Here is a 17,806-nt window from a genome sequence, read left to right as displayed (position 1 = left end):
CTGGCCTCTAGTAAATGCTTCAAATATCTTTTTAGTTCACTTTAATTATTTTAATCACATTTTTCGGTTATACCTAATTAATTTAAGTAAGTCAAACATATTTTTTCTTTTTAAAAACAACGTTATTAAATTGTAAATATAACTTTAAAAATTATGTTCATCCAACCTGCAATGACGTCATCTAATTTGCGCATGCGCACACCATGCACCCGCCATTTTAAGATCAGAAGCGCGTGCCTTAGTATCACTGCAGACAGAAAAGGGAGCGGGTTGGTCGAAGTTGCCTGGGTTTGGTAAGTAACGTTTTCAAACTTTTTTTTGTCTTTTTACTTGACTTTAATCTTTTACAATTGTTTGACCTTGGTCCACAAAGTTACTAGCCTTAACAATGCCTCGTAGTTTTGTTTTTAGCCAGCAAATTAGTCATTTTGCATCATGCTTGAGTATAGCTAAGCTTTAGCTAGCTTGTTTTTCAGACTAATCCGTAGAGCAGAGCTAGATGCCGCGTTTTTGGCACTATAGTGATACTTTATCACCGCAAATGTAAAGGCAGCTCTCTTATAGCAGTAGGGCAGTTGACCGGGGCACAATCTGACCCCCCCCCCCCCCCCCCCCCCCCCCCCCTCTTCTCGCTGGTTTCTCTAAACGAATACGCCACGTGAAGTTGACAAACTGCGCGCTCGGGTGCTGCATAGCGACGATATAATCACGCTCTCTGTGTAGAAAAACGTGGGAGGAAAGCAAGCGGGGGTGTGGGTGAGTTTCACTAACTTACATCCGCAGACGACGTGAACAGGGGCCTGTTGCACAAAAGTAGGATAAGGGATTAAGCCAGGATATCTTGGTGATCCTGGCTCAATTGATCCCCAATCCGGTTGCACTAAAGCTGGATAGGGGGCAGGAGGATATGTTATGGTATAAGTTACCATGGAGATTTATTCTGTGGAGCTAGCCTGCTCCAGACCAGGCTAAATTCCAGGATCTATTTAATCTCATCCCTAATGTCAGTCAGCTGTCGCCACAAATGGAAACCAATAGTTATTTCACTGCTCACTATACATTGTTATCACATATAACTAGACCCCCTGTCATTATTTAAACGTTTGTGATCATTAATTTCAATCATTTTGGATAAATAATGAGTTTTAGATGATGTTGCTATCATTAGATAATTTACAGTTTCCCATAGACTATAAGGCTATATATAAAATGATAGAATATTAGGGCCACAGAGGGAAAAAAAAGACAAGTCATAATATTGTAACCAGTTGTTTTAAAGGAGGACAGTTGTTAAAATGACAGATGTGGGGCATTTCGTGAAATTGTCCTTCGGTATGGTTTCATAAACGAAGACATGCTGATGTGCCAGAATATGAAGTATCACATTTTCATAACTATCAAAACTGTAAAAAGAATATGTTGCTTTTCTGCAGAAAGAACCAGCCTCATAAATTTATGACTTTATCCTTTTTTCCTTAGTGGGCCCTAGTACTCTGTCATATAAAATAATACACATTCCATTAAAATATGAAAACACAATGTGTAACATTATGTTCCTTTATTGAATAAGGACAAAACAAAGCAGGTAAACTACACTCAAAAACGTTCACTTTGAATGAACATAAAAAACTTATGGAAATGATTTCCACATGATTAGACAACGTTACTTGAACAAAAATGAATCATATTGGTCCCACTCAATGTACTTAGGAGTCTTCTTGCAGGAAGTAAAGGTGTAACTTGTACTAAAGCTGAAAATGTGACCCCAGAAGGCTTTAAATCTTTGTGTAGAAGTGGCTGGAAGTTTTGTTAGACTGGACTGTGGCTTTTGAAGTATAAGTTAATGCTTCACTTTTGGCAAGTGTCTATTTTTTTAATAGTATTTTTGCATAGATATTTGAGTCTGTGATATAATAACTGGGTCAATGTTACACTAGGATGACTGGACAAAATATACTAGATTAAGTTTTATAGTGATACATTTATTTATTTTTCCTTTACAGACCACAAGCAATGTTCATCAGAAAAGGGAAGCAGTTCTCAGAGCACTTTGTTGGTACCTGGGGGAAGATGAGTCTAATTCATGAGTACAGGGGGGTATTCCAGGAAGCATGTTTAAACTAACCTGACTTTAAGCCTGAACTCTGGCTGAAATCCGCCTGAACTTGCTTACTCTGGGTATGTCGGTTCCAAAAGACCGGATATGAGTTGGCGTAATTACGCTCGACTTAGTATAACCCTGGGTTAATGCACGTGCACAGAAGGTACATAAAGACATTCTCAATAGATTGCCGATTTCCGGAGTCACCATGGAAACGCGCGGAGAACCAGAGAGAGCGCAATACTTTAGTGAGACGGAGTCTGAGATTTTAAAGACGGCGTAGGTAGATTATACGTCCATCAAAACAGTAACACGCAGCATCCGCAAAAGAAAGAGTTTCTGCTTGTAGTAGAAGAACAAAGTATCTGCACAAGTTTCTGATCTTATTTCCATTTTCCTTGTGACGTGTATATATATATATATATATATATAACTTATCCAATTTTGCTACCTTAAATGAAATACTTCTATTAGTAACAAATAATTGAGTTAAATTTAATCAACCTAATTTCTTACGTCTATAAAACTCAATAATTGTTTATACAACTCAAATTTATGTATTATCTAACTACATGTCATATTACTCCAATTCATTTAATATTTTTTCCATCTTAAATAATTATATTTCTTGATCTCTCATATGTCTAAGTATGAGCCGGCAGATATGTCCATTTTTATAATAATAAAAAGGACGGTAAAAAATGCACGCAGGGCTCGACATAGCCATTTGTCCGCTGGCCCGGTCCTGTTTTTCGAGCAGTGCGGACCACAAGACTTTACTTTTCACTTGTCCGCTCGGGCCACTAAAATATTTAACGGTTTATATATTCTTCACCTTTTTCAATAAAGTAAATTTTGCGAAAACGTGTAGATTTACCTCGTCTTCATAATTTAGTTTTTCTGCTAGTCCTGTGTTCAAACTTCAAGGGTTTCTATGGGAAACCTTTGATCACTTCTCCTTCTCTCCCGCCTGCGCGCGCTCGGCTTTCACTGCCGAGCACCACGCGGCACGCGCTCACTACTTTTTTTTTTCAAACTTTATTGAATGTAACGATTCAATACAAAACAATGTTAAACAGCAACAACGAAGGCACAAGCCAGTGGGTTATTATTACATTTGATTATAAATCCGACACCGTCACTGAAGAGAGACTGAAGCATGTCAGAGATGTGGAAGACATGGCAGGAATAGATAGGAATATGTTGGATGGAGTAATGGGTATAATTAGTAGTATGGACAGCAAGATATTTAATGAATGCATTGAAGATGAAACTGTATCCACTAAGCTTTAAGCTGAATGTCAAAGAATCAAAGGCAACTCCAAATACCGGAATCTCACACTCAAATGCAGTAGAATGTTAAACTACTTAATTTTGTTTTTCTTTACAACACTGTAAGCAGTAAGTATTTCTAGTTAGCTGAATGATCTCAGTTAGACCTGCACAATATGAGGAAAACTCGTGATATGCGATATCAGAGATTAAAATTGCGATAACGATATAATTTGCGGTATATAAACAAACAGCAAAATTACCAAATAACCATTCCCAGTTTAAAAATTATACTCCAAATGACCCACGTTGACATAGGTTACAAACATCTAACATAACAGGGCTCCATCTGATTGGTCAACAATGTGAAGGCGTCCATCCGATTGGTCAAATGCATTAAGGGATTTATTTGATTCGTTAAATGGTTCAAGCTGCCATTAGATTGTTTTAACACATTTAAGGTTTATGATTTATTGCGATATTTGCCGTTAAAAGCACCATGAAAACTTCTTAACTAGTGTTAACTACTACACTGCAGTGCTCTCTTCAAAACATCTAAAACAGACTAGAGCAGATTTAAGTTTGATATGGTCTATTTTCAGTCATTGAAAAGTGTAGAAATAAGTGATGTCACCAGAATGCACCAAATTGTACCATATTAAAAGTTTCCGGGGGGCCATGCCCCCAGACCCCCCTAAAGTTGCAAGCACCTGCGGAGCGGCGGGTCCCGCTATGCGCTGTGTCGGGCCAGTAACTTTCAGGCAGGGCCAGTAAGTTTCAAAAACTACTGGCCCTATGGGCCAGTGCAAATTTCTGGGCTATGTCAACCCCTGGCACGTAGTGCATAAATTCATTAAAGAATCATCCGTCATTATCATTACAGAAATACTCGGTAGGGGTGCTATATAAACTCATCATCCTCTCCTTCACTCTTACTCATGGTGCAGAGACTTAAGCACAGTATGAGAAAATAAATCAGCAAAACACGGCAAAACACAGTAAAACAGCCAAACAACTAAACACATTTGGTCAAAAACCCACACTTAAACCCAAATCCGTCCAGACAGGCAAAGGGAATGATATCCCAGAATCCTTTGCGGTGCCGATCTAACGGCAGCCCCAAAGTTACACCTACTTAATTGAATTAATTTGAATGAAAGTAAAATAACTGTCTGAAAGCTACGTGTTATTTTTAAGCTGACTTAAAAAAACAAATGATTTATCTTAACTGAAGCAAATAACTAAGTTAGATCAAAGTAAAAAAGTTAAATTTTCCAACATCCATATGTGGTCTTATCACCCTCTCACGGTGAAAAAAGTATTATCTGAGCTTCTTCATCCACTAAATCATCTTCAAATGGACACGGCATGCTGCTTCCCCTCTCTGTAAACAAACTAACCTTCAACTAAACCTGCTCCCGACCAGGTTATGTTCAGAGCATGAGTTGCCATGGCAACTTGACGTACCCTGAAACATACCTCCATTTCTGGAACCGAAAACTGAGGTTATCAACTTCCTTAGCCTCAAACTTACCGTGGGAGCTAGCATAACCTGCTTCCTGGAATACCCCCCTGGGTAAGCCTATAATCAAGATCTTCAGATTGTTTTTACTTTTATTTATTTAATTTTTTATTTTTCTGCATCTGTAAGTCCATGGTGAAGAGAAACTTGCCCCCTTTCCAAAGTCTTCTGCCACTTTTCCACAGTGGGGAAAAGTGAACCTTTTCCTGTATGTTAGGGATATTATTGTTTACATTTGTAAAGCACACTGTGAGATATTTATTTGGAAAACAAAGATGTGTATCACCCCAAAACAATTGCTTCCCAAATCTGAAATTGCTAAAGACGCACTAAATACGCCAAATATGACATTTACTGAGTTTCATTTTTTCTTCTTTTGGGTTTTCCTCTTCAGGGGTCGCCACAACCAATCAGTTTCCTCCATCTAACCCTTTTTTTTTCTGCATCCTCTCCTCTAACAGCAGCTACCTTCATGTCTTTGATTTTCCTCTAGACCTCTGGCAGCTCTAGACTCAGCATCTTTCTACCTCTGGACATGCCCAAAACATCTGTCTGACTCTATCTGCAAAACCTCTGACAAGTACTGCCCCTCTGATGTGCTCATTCCTGATCCATCCAGGTCCCTCCCAAGGAGAACCTCAGCACCCTTCATCTCTGCTACATCCAGTTCTGCTGTCTCTAGACAAAACAAAACGCATACTTGCAGCTTAAGGAATATTTGAAAGATATGTTTATTTAACATTAGAAGTCGCATAGATAAAACATCTACATAACATTGCACACAGACACAGCCATATAATCTCTTGTTAGCAAATTTCCAAACAGTGAACATATATATAAGTCTAGAAGATGGATGCAAAAAGGAAGTACAGAGATCAGTATCAACTGCAAAAGTAAAACAGTGTAGAATTTAAAAAAAATTTAACAATAAATTCAAATGCATGTTTAAATTTTTCAAATTCTGGGCCCTCAATGATGACTGACCCATACACAGGGTCTTGGTTGTCCTGTGTTTCATTGGGAAGGACCAAGACAATCTTGAAGCGATTAGTTCAGTCCTCTTTCACTGCTTCTCGGCTGACATCCTGAGAAGAAAAAAAACTGTAATTAGAAATAATTAAGAATAGATCTCAAGAAAAACAAATGGCCAAGAGAGTAAAAAATGTTAAAATTAAAAGTATACTTAATTAATTATTAAGTTTCATTTAAACAATAGTCATATGACAATTTATTTTTATTTCATGTCACACAACATTGTTCACAGGGGCTGACCCTGAGACAAAGACATGTTTGGGGGCCATACACGCCAAGAGTCAACACCCACAACCCTGGCCTGGGCACATAGTGAAGCAGAGCCCTCCAGTCACCAGGCTGGAGCTGTCAATGGGACAGCAACTGTGATGGTAAACCAGAACTATTCCCAGTGTGAAATGTGGAGGAAATGTGGAGGAAAAACACTGGAGCCAAAAAAAAAACAAAAAAAGAAACGGGGATCAAATCAGGGGAAAAAAAGGTATAACTGAAATAAAATTATGCTCCTAAAATAACAGTAATAATTCATCAACAGCTAAAGATAATTTAAAAAGGGTAAGAGAATAAAATGCATATAAAAATCAGTTAAAAACCTAATAGAAAAAAATATGCACCTATTTTCTCTTTTAAAAAAATCACGTGTAAAGAATATTTTACCTTCAATAAAATATCACAAGTAAAAACCATATTACAAGGTTAGTCAATCATTGAAATATGGTCATGATGATCATAAGATACCTCATACTCTTTGATCATCTTCACTTCTCCACATCCATCTCATGTTGTGGCACCTGAAACATACCAATTAAAAATTTAGAATAAAACCAAACGACCACCCAACCAAATCTTGTGACAAATTGAACCTAATCATTTGGTCTTACGTTGTCAGCTGGGGGTGGGGGTCCAGATTAGCAGTCAGAATGTGCCATGCTCTTGAAAAACAAAGGTTGTTTTTCAACTCCTTATTAACTCATGGATGTAGATTGATATTTATTTATTTTTTATTACATATATTACAAATGATTTGAAAAGTTTTTTGTAATATTACCTGTATGGCCAGGTGTCCTGTAGTTGTACAAAGTAGTTGCTTATGGGCATTCAAAGTCTGATGCTCCTTCGGTTCTGACTTCCTGTTAGACTCTAAAAGGAGAACAGAAATATGGCAAGCGGCAAAGACTCTCTTAACATGCATATGATTACTATGGCGCCATGGTCAAAAAACCGAAAGTTACTTGAGCGACGCTGACCCGCCCGCACAGTCCGCAGACGTCTGGGGTTTACCGTGTCAGCTCGGTGTTGCATTTGAAACGGGTCATTCAGTAAAAATGTTTTCATTTTGCAGGAAATACGAAGATGACGACGACAGCGATGAAGAGGAAGCTGCAAAGAGAAGACAGGTTTGACTTGAAGTGTTTGGATTCAGGAGTTAAAGAGAGTAAAGAGGTAAATAAATATTTCTCTGCGCCTCCTTCGCAGAGAGCGGCTTCTCCCAGCTACATCCAGGAGCAGCGGGAGCTGAAAGCCAGGTGAGCTGAAAGCTTCTACAGGCGTCCAGCGCTCCTGCTCACTCTTTATTGACAGAAGTCGACGCTGCTGACAAGGAGGATGAAGACGCAGGAGGAGAAGGTCGGATGGGAAGCCCCGTCTGTGAACGTCTCCCTGTGGCTGAAACAAAACCGAGCTGCGTTTGTTTCAGGATGAAGAGGAGGCAGACTTTGTGGAGTGGCTGACAGGTTAGGCGGAGCTGGAGGGGGGAGAGGAGGTGAAGGACATGGTGAGTTTGATCAGGATGAAGAAACGCGCGGAGGACTCTGACTATCCAGCTCATGTTTGTGCTTTTTCTGTGGAGACAGAAGTACTTAAGAGACTACTGGAACAACACGCAGCTGGAGGAGAAGGAGCGCTTCCTCCGAGACTATGTGCTTAACAAGGGCTACCTGAACGAAGAGGATGATGATGAAGAGCGGTGTGTTCCACAGAAGAGCTCCTCTGTTTCGTTTTAGTTGGAGAAATGTCAGAACTTTTGGATTTATTTCTTTTTTTTTAAATGATGTAATCTGGATGCCTTCAGGATCCCGACCTACGATGAGGTGGTTCAGGAGGACGTGGATGACTCTGAGGAGGAGGGCGAGTCTTTTCTGGAACGCCAGGAAGACTTTGAGAGAAGCTACAACTTCCGCTTCGAAGAGCCCGACTCGGAACGCGTGAAGACCTATCCCCGGAAAATTGCCACGGCGGTGCGCTCCAAGGACGACTCCAGGAAGCGCAAGAGAGAGGAAGTGAAAGAGAGGAAGCAAAAGGTTTGGAAGCGAGTCGATGGGAGTCTTCCAGAGTTGAAACCAAACCTCCTGGCTGATGGTGATGGTTGCAGGAGAAGGGGCAGAAGCGCAAGCAGCTGAAGAGGAACGAGATCATGGAGAAGCTGAAGCAGCTGCAGGAGCTGACGGGAAACGAGCAGCTGGCTTTCAGCCAGGAGGACCTGGAGGGAGACTTTGATCCGAAGCATCACGATCGGCTCATGCAGGTGAGCGGATGAGTCGATTGGAACCCCAATCCCTCTGTTAGCCTTTCAGTTACTGTAGAGTCTATTTGCAGAAATTCTTTGGCGATGAATACTACGGCGAGGAGGAAGAAGAGAAGCCGCAGTTTGAGGATGATGATGAAATGGAAGGTAAACCAATACAAGATCAGCATGCTGGAATTAGAGGTTCCTGCTGTGCTTGTGTGTCTTTCCATAGTTTTACTGCTGTTTTACAGTCAAATGTGTCTGATTTATTGTAGTTTGTGATTCAGATTAAAGAAAATCGATGTTTCTCACGTAAAACAAAACAAAAATCAATTCTAAATCGGATTCATGTTTTGTTTTTACCTCAGATCGCTGGAATTGGGACACTTGGACTGGAGAAGACCAAGAGGAGGACTATGCAGAGGAAGACTACAACGGGGAGGCGTCTGGACCTCACTGTGATGACGAAGACTTTATTGTGAGTCAGCGTTTCTCATCAATGCAGAGATGGGCTGGCAGTGGTGTTTCATGCACCCCAGCCAACACTCTGCATCCAAGAAGATTAAGAAGAAGGAGAGGAAAATGAAGATGGAGGATCTGCCAGCTTTGTGTGGATCTTCCCCCTTCTTCAGGAGGGCTTTGATGGTCCTCACAGCCCTTTCTGCTTCCCCGTTGCTTTGAGGGTAGTGGGCACTCAAGGTCACATGTCACACTCCGTTGCGCTTTCCCAACATTACTGAGGCACCATCGGAGGTCAGCATCACCATTCTCTGCATATCCAGCCCATGCTTGGTGTAAAACTGACGTATTGCTTGTACAATATCCTGAGCGGTGCATGATCTCAGCTGGATTAAGCCAGCAAACACAGTTGCATGGTTGACGCTGTTTTCCTCTCTGTATTTAATATACAGGACTAGCATTTTGTGTACTGTTATGTCTGTGCTCTCATCTACAATCAGGGTGTGCCAAGGAGCATTTTTTATTTTACACATCGTCTCATTCTGCACTGTTTGATTGATGGAATTCACAAACTCAAAGGCATAATTTTTGCTTCGCCAGCTTTCTGGTAGACTCACATACTTTGCCATGTGATCATGAATTTGTTGAACTGACAGCATGGAGGCGTTCATGTTGATGGCTAGCAGAATATTGTCAATGAGAATTTTAACTTGCTCGGGGTTGGATTTATTTATGAGTGACAGCTCGATCCTCTGCTCTCTGTTTTTGGTGCTCTCCCCCAACAACGTGCCGATCCCCATTCCCAGCTTACATCTTTTTACAATTTCCACTGCTTTCAAATGACTTTTGTGCTGAATGTGACGCTTGAGATAATCTAGCTTCCATGTCGTCCACACTTTTCCCTCCGAAAACTCGCTTGCTATTTTGGCTTCGCAGCACGTCTTGCAGAGCAAGCCTTTCTCGCTCGAAAACGAAAAAATGTCACCCAGTTTCACAGCCTTTCCTTCTATTTGTACATACTCCGACAGCCATTCTATCTTAAAAGAATCACATGTCTTTTTTACTTTGGCTCGGTGAGAGGACGTGCCGCTGATCGTTCGTTTTGCCATCGTTATAAAGGGTCGACGTAAACGGTACTCACTCACGTGTCTTCCCTCCAAAACACTGGTCGCGGCATGAAAGGAGGCTGTCAGTGACGTTGTTTACCTGCGTCATTACGTACGTGAACCGCATAATAGGCTGGAGCAGTTAGTCACCAGTCACATTCACTGACTCACATTGAAAAATAGCTCCAAATAAATTTTTATGTATTTATTTTATTACGAATTCAAGTTTTCATGTCCTGTAGCTTAGAGGGAGCAGTGGATAACCATTAAGGCACGTGCCGGTACCAGCGGATCATCATAAGACATGCCGTGAGGGCGGCCCCCGCCAGGCAGGTCATCACCAGCCCTCTGACAACTGTTGTAGCCGGACGGATGGGATTCTAGAGACAAAAAAAAGCAATCAGGCATCAATTTTAATAGCAGAAGAGGACTGACTACTGCTAGACACTTACGTTCGGCGGCTCCTCACGATAGGTCGTGTAAGTAAGTCTAAACAAAGTGGACAATGAAGTTATCAGTTAATACAAAATAGTCATTCCAAAATGATTCACCAGAACAGGGCAGAGGCTTGTGACACATCTGATGTTGTTCACGCCCTAATGAATCAGTGAAAATGAAGACACAACAAGGACAAACAATGTTTGGAGATATGTTTGTATAGATTATAGAAAACAATAAGTAAAGATATGGAAGCGATTGTAAGGTAAAGTAAAAACCAGAAATGCTTTTTCCTTTTCAAAATGAAGCTGCATTTTTGACTCAAAATTAAAATGATAAAGTAATCCGCCAAAATGCTTTTTCATTTCCTTCCTTAACACTGCTTATTCTGTCACTTAATTAAAATGATAATGAAAATAGTATTTGACATTTCATTTTCAAAATGTTCCATGCTAAATCTTCTTACTCTATTGGCTTTTCCCATCAGGGGTCGCCACAGTGAACATGGTAAACTTGGCAATGTTTTACGCCGGATGCCCTTCCTGACGCAACCTTCTTAAAGCAACCGGGCTTGGGACCGGCACAGAAGTAGAGAAGGGAACAGGGAGCAGCCCGGATTCGAACCCTGGTTTCACGGACGGAAGGCGCCGCAAACCAACACAAGCAAAAGCGGCTCCCGCAAAATGTTCTCTGCTAAATGTGTAGCATAATTCATTTAGAAATGTCTAATTTGACAATTAAAATGGATTATTAGAAATGCTTTTTAATTTTCAGGCAGTCTACTTACTGAACAGAGAGCTGGGACGCCACTTGTGGCTCCTCCAGGCGCCTGGAGTTTGATGGTTGTGGAGCCACTTGTGGCTCCTCCAGGCGCCTGGAGTTTGATGTTTCTGGGGGGCAGCTGCCTGTGTTTGATTCTGAAAGACAAAAATCTAGATGTCATTTTTTCATACTCTGGCAAGGATGGTGGATGCAAAAGTATTATAACAATCCAGCCTAACCAACACTTGAGCGGGGAAGCAACAGCTGAGCTGCTCATGAAGAGGCTTCTTTGGAGAGCTAATTGTGCCCCATACACTGCACAATCCCGGTCAGTCTCAGGCAGGATTGATCAGAAAGAGAGACAATATCTCCTTTAGAGCAAAAAGCTTATTTCGTTTATTTATTAAGTTTCTCAAACAGCCAAAACAGGATGGATGTTAGTTCAACTTCCAGCCTTCTAAACTCAAGGTTTCACCCCAAAACTCATCACTTCCCATGAGCCTTAGGCGCTGGAGGCGGGGATAACCCCCTGGTCGCTACACTGCCCCCACCTAAGAGGGTTAAGTGTCCCTACAACCCTCACATAACTGCAGAACAGCCCCATCAGCGTGTTACCTTTCAGCCTCAGGCTTCAAACCGCTGTTATTTCCGGTCCGGTCCCGGTCAGGACGCAAACGGTAACTAATGAAGCGGGACACCGTTGCTCTGGAACAGGCTAGAAGCCGTTTATTTCTTTGCTTGGATCAAACTGTTAGTAAAGCACAATGTCTGCAAACACTTCCTCGTTCAAAACTCAGAGAGAGCACATAAACTGGCAGAGCAGCCCCCCTTTTTCCTCTCCTGCGCATCCCCTCTCCTGCCTCATCCTGGAGCAACCAAGCACCCAAGGCAACGCCTCCTTCCATCACTGTTGCCTCCATGACAACCGCATTGATTCACAAAATAGAAACACAACAAAAAGGGGAGGGTTTCGCCATGCTAAACGTTTGCCGTTTGGACCAACACGCATCTTCTAAATGTGCTTTTATTACTGTTATGATTATTAAGGGCCTGCTCGCTCATAATTTTTTTAATCCGTGCGGTCAGTGCTCAGGTCCGCGGAAGGCGGAAATGCTGCTACGTTACGTTGTCCTCAGAACGTCTATGTTTGATAGTTTCAGCATTGTAAAGTATAAATGCAAAAATCGGATACGGGTCACTTTTAAAAGATAATGTAAGCGGGTCATCAAAAAAATCGGATATTGTCAGAAAATCAGTCAGAAAATCGAATTTGGGCATCAAGACCTGCAGGGTAAATGCAGCCCTAGTCTCGCGGCTTTTCCTCCCGGCTCCTGCCACGCCCACTGTTCACCGTAATCAACAGAGCAATTTAGCATCTAATAGAACATCAACAAAGCAACAGAACACGGTGATACTACAATATGTTACTTACCATGGGAGCTAGCATAACCTGCTTTCTGGAATACCCCCCAGGCCAAATTCACGCACTTTTTGCTCATTATTTTTTAAGGTACCCATTCTATCGTCCAATCAGAAACAGACCATCATCTTCCACAACATAAATGTGTTCTGCTTACCCATGTCGATCCTGGTACCTGCGATCCCTGCTCACTCGACCCTGCTATGTCAGTTTTGATCAGTTAAGAATTTTTCATGTAAAAAAACAGCAACGGTTGCTAAGGACTTTCTGGAACCTGCCTGGTGTGTTCCTAGTTCTTCATGATGCTCTCTCTGAGACACATATCAGGTGTATTGATACGGAGACCTTGGTGGATTCTATTTATCCTCATTAGTCATTTAGGTCAAACTTTGGAACATTCAGAGATCCTCACTTGAACACGAGGAGAGACTTTGCTGCACTGACAGTAAATGGGGCTGAATAATTTTGTCCAACATTTCAGGTTTTTAGTTGTTAAACAAGTTTGAAACATCCAATAAATTTTATTACACTTCAGTATTGTGTCCCACTTGATGTTGATTCTTCACAAAAAATGACAGCTTTATATCTTTGTGTTTGAAGCCTGAAATGTGGCAAAATGTTGAAAGGTTCGGGGGGGGGGGGGGGGGGTAAATACTTTCACAGGCTCTGTACATGATGTCCTTTTTTTGTACCTGGTGTTGAGGTGAACAGGGGTTCCATATGATTTTCTATGATCTTTTCATTATGCATTACAGGGGTTCTATTATATTGTCTGTTTTTGTTATTATGCATTTAATGGATTCTATATATGCATGTATATTGTACTGCAGAAATATGCTTGGTTCCTGCCCTCAGTAACAGATAATATGTGCCGAGGTCACCAGCATGGCCGGCCCTCCCTATACGCAAATTACGCAGCCGCGTAGGGCCCCCGTCACCACCAGGGCCCCGAAGTGGCGACAAAAATAAAAAAAGACCCAAATCTGGCAACCCATTTCATAGCTCTGAATGTTGTGCAAAAGAAAGTGGCCTGCACTTTAATGATCCACCTTGTCAACACACCTGAACCAATCTGGCAACCCAATTAATGACGTTACGCCATTCTTAGCAACGATTGGTCAACATCATTGCATCTAAGCCTGGCATAGTGTGCATTTACTAGCCCATTTTGTTTCAATAAAGCTGGGAAAAAGAAAAAAACGACTGCATTTTGTCACACTGATCAAAGCGACAACAAGAGAACTTCATGCCAAAGATACTTTATCATCAGGAGCTGGAAAAAGAGGAAGAACTTCAACATCAGTCACAAGGTAAGTTTGGAGGATGTTGGGGCCGTATTTTTACATTATCCAGTATTTCTGTGCATTCGCGAATCATTTACGTAAAATGCTAATCGATCTGAGGTGAAGATTGCACATAAACGATCCCGTTTGTCGTAATTTCCAATGGAAAACTCTAAAATAATTCTGTTACCCAAGTTTCCAAAATGAGGTCGGACATGACTTTCCAAAACGGCGAAGACGCGTCGATGACTCTGTGAACCGACGTTTGGGAATAAACGAAGCTCCGGGGAATTCATGTGTGTGTAACGTTTTTTATGTCTCTGTCTGTGTCTGACTGTGCTTTCTGCGACGGCTTCTGTGGGGTGTGCTCGCTTTTATTAATGCCTCATGATTGCTTTGTTTAATGCCTCGTTCTAAAACAAAATAGTGACTCAGTTGACAAATAATTAGGTTTCTTTTCTGATTCTCCAAGCTTTTTCTGCTGATTAGATTCAGCGCTGGAGAATCCATAAAACGGGTTACATGGGTGGGGCTCATTCACAAAATCTCACTAAAAAGAAAGACGGCACATTGATCAGGTCCAGAAAACTTTTCATACAGTTTGGAAGTATGTGGAAAGTCAGGAGCAGACATTAATCAAGTATTTGGATAAATGGGTTAAAGATTATGGATTTCATAGAAAGTTAAGCAGATCAGAGTGCAGGACAGAGCAGTAGGAGGGGGAACAGCTTCATAGATCAGAGTGCGCGTGCCTCTGATCTGCAGACAGGCTGATGAGGACTCGCAGAAAGGAGGGGTGATTTCTCCGTTGTAAGCAGATATAACTCTGCTCTCCGAATAATGATAGGATGTGTTTTACTGTGTTTTACTGTGTTTTACTGTGTATTTTAGTGTGTATTTTAATGTTTAGGACATGGACTAAGGTAGATGTTCAGAAAAAAGCTATAGACATTATCATTTCTTATAAAGCAGTAGTGGATCATTTTGTGCAGGACACACCTCCCTCATGAATAAACATGCCGATTTCTCTTTTTTAGTTCACTTTCCCCTGTTCATAAAAAGTTTGATTGCAGCCTTCTGACCCCACTTCTCAGGTCCCTGCATTTTTTCTGCTTGTAAATCAGGATTGACCCCTTAAAAGCATTCCTAAGGATCTCTGGTTCACTAACTCGCCTCACATTTTTTTTTTAATGGACATGTCTGCTAATCTTTCTAAGTTTCAACTCTCAGGACAATAAGTGCGGTAAAACTAAACTCCAGCTGGCCCAAGCACAGGTTAAAATTTTCGGGACATTTAGTTTCTGTTTCTAGCGAAATTATTTCTCTCCCTGGACCTCACCACCTTATGACCTGATCAGCCCCCCACCCTCACTCACTCGCTGTAAGCTGCAGCTGCTTGAGCGGCTGATAGTTGAAACAATGTCACCTGTGATTCTCTTGTGCGAATTCTCCAGAATCACATGCAGTATGCTCCACTCCCTTCCGTCCAAGCATTAGCATTAGTCAAACTGTTATCAGCCTGTTCATGCTGCTGTTGAAATGAGACGCAGTTCTTGTCTGTTTCACTTTCGATGTGTTTTTTTTCCACAATTTTTATTTTTTAATTTTTATTTCTTTTATTTTTTTTTCCTGATTTTTTTTTTTTTTCTCTACTCTCATGCCTGGCTCTACTGACACCATTGATGATTTACATGATTGTTTGAAGAAAGCTTTGAGAACAAAGGAACGCATTGAGTCTGCCTCCAGCTCTCTCCTCCCCACAGACTCTGAATCCCGACCAGAAGGCCCCTGTCGGTGACCTGCTTTACCCTGAAGACCATTTAACGGACTGATTGGTCACACCTGAGGTGGACAGGACCCTTCAAGGTTCTCCTCACCATGCCAACCGCAGTACACATTGCTGACTGACCCTCCTGGATTCACGTAAGCCACTGTAAATTGCTGAGAGCCTACAAGACTGACATTTTGAGACGCACCCCTGGTTGAAGTCCAACTACGGAGCCGCCGCAGTGTGACACTACTCCTGGCGAGGGGCGCTCCCTGGTGTGTTTCCTCTAGCACTGCTCTCTTCCAGCTACAGTGAGCTTCGAACCAGCTAACATGGGTCCAGCTGTTGCTCGTGGTTTCATCTTGTACTTTTATTCCCTCTTCCTCTGGAGATCTCACTCACATCATCAGTGAGGTCAAGGCCCTTAAATCACACATTTCTTCTCAGATGACTGATGCCTACTGGTCTGGGTCCCCACTTTATTGGTTTACTTCTGGTGGAGTGTACTGATAAAACTAGTCACTCCGCTTCTCTGTGTCTTGTTTTTATTTTTTATTTTCGTCACCTGTTTGATTCCATGTGTCAAATGAATGATCGCTGTCAGGCCGACTCTATCAGCATTATGCCTACAATTAACCTGATTCGCATCCGCTCGTGGTTGAAACTGGTCTTTACAGATTTATTTTATTGTTTTTCTTTTGTTTGATTTGATTTTCTTTATTTTTCTTTATTTCTTAATTTGTTTCTTGTTCTATGTAACTTTAATTAATGATTTTGTGCCGAGGTTTGGACTGGTGATGCATGCGTATCCTAACGGATGACTGCTGAAGGGCACAGAGTCGTTGATGAGTTTTGCCCTCCCTGACTGCTCAATGAAAGTTTCACACAGATGGTATAAGTTTAGCCCTGGAGGTTTTCGCATCAACACTCATGTATCACCTACCACCTCTGATGTGCTCATTTATTCACGTTGATTTTATGTTTTCTTTTGTATTTACATGTACCTCTAAACTTTTGTTTTCGATGCAGAGCCGATATGCTGCCTATACTGAAAATATTTGTGAAATGGTATTTGGTTGATGATGACAGGAGTTCTGCTGTCTTTACACATATAATTTTGATATGACAAACAGGGGGGTATGTTAGGAATAGTTAGGAACTGCCTTTAACTTTTATTACACTAATGGTTTAAACTTAATTCACTGAGCATGTATTGTCATCTCAAAATTATATTGCATCCTAAGACAGCACAACCAAGCTATTGTCCTCACAGTTTCTTCTCATCCTCCCTTTTTCTGTGCATGTTATCTGCTGACCAGGCCTCAGACTTATCTTCACTTTAGCCTTGGAGCTTCCCTCCAGCAGTAACCTGTGGGCGTGATTTTCACACGAAGATCCTCAGACCATCTTCTGAATATGCAAATGCAGGGTTTTTATACCAAAGCCCATCCCTGAGCTCGTTGGTTCGGACTTTGAATGTACCATGTACTTCTGTCTGTCCCCTTCGTGTTTGTGCGAAGTAAAACCTCCACAAAAGCTAAGTAACTGTCTCTGAGTCATTATTCATTATTTCTGTGTGCTGGAAACTGACGGGGTAACGAACTAAAATTTTATACAGTCCTTTCTAGAAAATCCAGTTTCCTCACAGGTTCTCATTTATAAATGACAAACAAATTAAATGTACTGATTTTAAAATTATGAACATACAAAATAATAGGTAAAGAAGTGTATAAATGCTTATATTTCCATTTATACTGAAATTAGTGTTCACATTAATTATTTATAAATGGGTACAATTATTTTTTTATTTGTATTTGGCAGTTTTGGTTTTACATAATGATGATGTTTTTCACAGTTTCTTCTGCTCTCAAAAAGTATCAAATAGTGCTGGAGGTTGTGCAGCGTCCACATCCCAAGATGTTCCTGACATCACTGAAGACGTCATCTCAGGTCATTTTAACCGCATGTAAATTAATTAAAACAACAGTTTCTGCATAACCCCTTTTTCATAAACAGCAGCTGAAGAGTATGGAATCCCGAGTTGTTCATATTTAAATAAATAAATATGATCTTGTGCAAATACACAATCAAACAATAAATCTCTCATAAATATATAAAAGGATCATGAAATAGTGAA

General features: G+C 41.1%; 1 long non-coding RNA gene and 1 pseudogene across 2 annotated transcripts; one reads left to right on the top strand and one right to left on the bottom strand.

Moving 5' to 3' along the window:
- The first annotated feature begins 177 nt into the window (after positions 1 to 177).
- Positions 178 to 17,210, top strand: LOC105353561 (protein KRI1 homolog; annotated as a pseudogene). The gene is made up of 9 exons (XR_002873748.2): positions 178 to 293; positions 7,270 to 7,324; positions 7,404 to 7,553; positions 7,624 to 7,701; positions 7,781 to 7,893; positions 7,999 to 8,227; positions 8,299 to 8,451; positions 8,523 to 8,598; positions 8,802 to 17,210. The product of XR_002873748.2 is annotated as a protein KRI1 homolog (transcript).
- Positions 5,608 to 7,275, bottom strand: LOC144994238 (uncharacterized). The gene is made up of 3 exons (XR_013657670.1): positions 6,809 to 7,275; positions 6,666 to 6,718; positions 5,608 to 5,980 (listed from the first exon to the last, which is right to left on the bottom strand). It is a non-coding gene; the product is annotated as an uncharacterized LOC144994238 (long non-coding RNA).
- Positions 17,211 to 17,806: the final 596 nt, after the last annotated feature.

This window comes from Oryzias latipes, chromosome 8 (genome assembly GCF_053564925.1).
Source record: "Oryzias latipes strain Hd-rR chromosome 8, Olatipes_Hd-rR_3.1".
Taxonomy (NCBI): domain Eukaryota; kingdom Metazoa; phylum Chordata; class Actinopteri; order Beloniformes; family Adrianichthyidae; genus Oryzias; species Oryzias latipes.
The sequence above is the reverse complement of the archived record's forward strand: the minus strand, read 5'-3'. Positions and strand labels throughout refer to the sequence as shown.